This window comes from Lycium ferocissimum, chromosome 1, assembly GCF_029784015.1.
Source record: "Lycium ferocissimum isolate CSIRO_LF1 chromosome 1, AGI_CSIRO_Lferr_CH_V1, whole genome shotgun sequence".
Classification (NCBI taxonomy): domain Eukaryota; kingdom Viridiplantae; phylum Streptophyta; class Magnoliopsida; order Solanales; family Solanaceae; genus Lycium; species Lycium ferocissimum.
This window is the reverse complement of record NC_081342.1, coordinates 49,274,509-49,278,724: the sequence shown is the minus strand read 5'-3', so window position 1 is coordinate 49,278,724 and position 4,216 is coordinate 49,274,509.

The window sequence follows — 4,216 nt, the reverse complement described above, 5'->3', positions numbered from 1 at the left end:
TTATTTCCTACCTTAAAGCAAGGAAGATGATCAGAAAAGGGTACATCTATCACCTGGTTCGGGTTCAGGATGTGCAAGCAGAGTCACCGACTCTTCAGTCTGTCCCCGTGGTTAATAAGTTCCTAGAAGTGTTTCCAGATGAGCTTCCAGGCATTCCTCTAGAGAGAGAGATTGATTTTACTATCAATCTATTGCCAGAGACTCAGCCAATATCTATTCCTCCTTATAGAATGGCACCTGCGGAGTTGAAAGAATTGAAGGAGCAGTTGAGGGATTCACTTGATAAGCGTTTTATCAGGCCCAGTACATCGCCGTGAGGAGCACCGATATTATTTGTAAGGAAGAAGGATGGCTCTTTGTGAATGTGTATTGATTATAGGTAATTGAATAAAGTGACTGTAAAGAATAAGTATCCGCTCCCGAGGATTGATGATTTATTTGACCAGTTGCAAGGCGCCAGATATTTCTGGAAGATAGACCTGAGATCGGCGTACCACCAAGTTAGGGTGAAGGAGGAAGATATTCTGAAGACGGCATTCTGGACTAGATATGGCCACTATGAGTTCCGTGTTATGTCGTTCAGGCTAAATTATGCTCCAGTTGTATTCATGGACTTGATGAATCGTGTATTTAGGCCCTTCTTAGATCTGTTCGTGATCGTGTTTATAGATGATATTCTAGTTTATTCGCCATCAGAGGCTGATCATGCAGAATATCTAAGAGCAATACTTGAAATTCTTCGAGGTAGAGAGTGGTATGCCAAGTTTTCCAAGTGTGAGTTCTGGCTGAACTCTATGGCTTTTCTGGGTCACATTATTTCAGATGGAGGCATTAGGGTGAACACTCAAAAGATTGAGGCTGTGAAGAATTGGTCAAGGCCCACGACCCCAACGGAGATACGTAGTTTCTTGGGCTCGGCAGGTTATTATAGAAGGTTTGTGAAAGGATTTTCTTCTCCTTCAGCCCCGTTGACTAAGCTAACACAGAAATCAGCTAAGTTACAGTGGACAGATACATGTGAGCAGAGTTTTAAGGTATTGAAGGACAAGTTGACTTCAGCACCCGTTTTGACTCCTCCAGGGGGAACAGACGGTTATGTGGTATATTGTGATGCTTCAGGTATTGGTTTGGGTTGTGTGTTAATGCAGCATGGTAAGGTTGTCGCTTATGCTTCTAGACAGCTGAAGCAGCACGAGAAGCATTATTCAGCTCATGATTTTGAGTTAGCTGCAGTGATTCATTCCTTGAAAATGTGGAGGCACTATTTATACAGTATCCATGTTGATATCTATACTGATCATAATAGTCTCTAGTACATCTTTAAGCAGAAGGGCTTGAATTTATGCCAGAGGCAATGGCTAGAGTTGCTGAAAGATTACGATGTTCATATTTTGTACCACTTTGGGAAAGCTAATGTAGTAGTTGATGCTATTAGTCGTAAATCTATGGGTAGCCTGGCATATGTGCAGCCAGAAAAAAAGGAAACAGTCCGTGAAGTTCATCAATTAGCTAGCCTCGGAGTCCCGATTGATAGACTCAGGCGATGCCGGAGTCACAGTTCAGAACACAGTGGTGTCGTCTTTGGCAGCAGAGATAAAAGAGATGGAGTATTCTGATATAGAGGTAGATTGTGCATCCCTAATGTTGTAGGGCTTCGTCAGCAGCTTATGGGGGAAGCTCATTATTTTCGCTACTCTATTCATTCAGGCACAACAAAGATGTACCATGATCTCAAGGAAGTTTATTGGTGGGATGGTATGAAAAGAGATATAGCAGAATTTGTTGCTCAATGTCCGAATTGTCAGCAAGTTAAGATAGAGCACCAGAAGCCCGGAGGTTTATTGCAAGCTATGGAGATCCCGACATGGAAATGGGAGGTAATTAATATGGACTTTATTGCAGGTTTGCCCCGTACTCAGTGGAAGTATGATTCGATATGGGTCATAGTTGATAGGCTTACAAAGTCAGCCCATTTCCTGCCTGTCAGAACTACTTATGCAGCCGAAGATTATGTGAAGCTTTATCTCAAAGAGATTGTACGACTTCACGGTGTTCCTACAACCATTATTTCAGATAGAGGAGCACAATTCACAGCTAATTTCTGGAAGTCTTTTCAGAATGGATTGGGGACTCAAGTGAGTCTTAGTACTGCATTTCACCCGCAGACAGATGGACAAGCGGAGTGTACTATACAGACACTTGAAGATATGTTGAGAGCTTGTGTACTTGATCTTCAAGGCATTTGGGATGACCATTTTCCTCTTATTGAGTTTTCCTATAATAACAGTTATCATTTTAGTATCCAGATGGCTTCTTATGAAGCTTTATACGAGCGGAGATGTAGGTCGCCTATAGGATGGTTAGATATCGGAGAAAATCAGCTAGTCGGCCCAAATTTGATACAGCAAGCAGTTGACAAGGTGAAAGTCATTCAGGAAAGATTGCTAACAGCTCAGAGTCGACAGAAATCCTACACGGATAATCGGCGACGCAAGTTAGAGTTTGAAGTGGGCGATTGGGCTTTCCTGAAGGTCTCACCTATGAAGGGAGTGATGAGTTTTGTCAAGAAGGGTAAGTTGAGGCCTCGATATATTGGGCCATATAAGATCATTCGTACCGTGGGTAAAGTGGCTTATGAGCTAGCATTGCCTTCTGAATTAGAGTCCGTACATCCGGAATTTCATGTATCTATGCTTCGTAAATACATCAGAGATCCTTCAAGAGTGGTACCAGTAGATGATATCTAAGTGACCGAGCAGTTATCATACGAAGAAGTTCCAGTGGCTATATTAGATAGACAGGTTCGTCGGTTGCGAACCAAATATGTAGCTTCCGTTAAAGTTTTATGGAGGAATACTAATAAAGTTGAGGAAATGACTTAGGAAGCAGAAGAGGCAATTAAGATTAAGTACCCTTACTTATTTCCGGAATTTCAGGAGGTTCAGTCTGAGGCATTATCTCCCCCAGGTATCATTTCTTTTTCAATTATCGTGATTGGTCGTGTGAGGCCATAGTATTGTATGTTCTAGCATATGGCCCTGTGTGGCAGTATTTTGGGTCCCTGTGTGCAGGTTGGATTGTATATTTATAGGGGAAACGCGGCCAAAATTTCTATAGCTCATGATTTGTTTGAACATTCGAGGACGAATGTTCCTAAGGGGGGAGAATGTTACGCCTCTCATTTTCGTCGTAGGAGAACTTATGGTTTCCTAGTCGGGTATGCCTTTGGGATAGAGACTTGTGCCCAAGTTTTAGTGGTAGAAAGTGTCTTACCTCATGTACAAAGGTACCAGCAAGTATTCTTGGTAAATTACAGGATTAGAAGTTGAACGAATCAAATCGACGCAACCTGAACTGATTCAGGAAAATCTGCAGACACCACTCATCATCGACGGGCCGTCGACATGTCGACGGACCATCGGTGTATGGAATCGTTATGGTTCTGCAACCATGAATCTGCAGGTGCAGGTCGACGGACCGTCGACACGTCGACCCATTCGTCGAACCGCACCGCTGGAACTTTTTAGTTCCAAGTATAAATATATGATCCCACGACTTTATTTCCTATTTTCTCTCTTCCAAGTCAGAGAAAACCCTAGTATATTTACTCCCAATATTTCCTATCATAATAGTGGAGATTTGGTAAGATCCGAGCCGCCTAAAACCCGAGCTTATGAAGAAGAAGGTTGCTTCTAGGGTTTCTTCAAGGTTGTGAAGCTTAGGAAGTTGGAGTTGAAGTTGATCCTTGGAAACATAGACCCCTCAAGGTATATAAATGATTTCTACCCTTGTATTTAAGTTAATCACTAAGAGTTTTAGTGGTTTTAAGTAAAGAGAGGATACTTATGGAAGTGGTAAATGAATGAAGGGTAAGATAGTGACTTGGGGCTATTTTAAGAGATGATTGGGAATGGCCTTGAGTATATTTTGATATGTAAGTGTTGTCATTGCTATTTTGGATGTTGTGGTTGATGTTGGATGGAATGTGAAGTTGAAGAGTTGTAAGCTTACAAGGGAAATGTTGTCCATAATTCATTAAGCTCTATTTGTATTTAAAATTGGTTCGTAAATGAGGTAATTAGTCTAATTAAGGCCTATGTTATCTTGATTGTAGACCTACGAGTTCGAGAAGTAGAAGTTGGATAATTGGATATACTTCAAGGTATGTTAAGGTTATCCTTTCCTTCTTTTGGCATGATCTTATGATATGAATCTA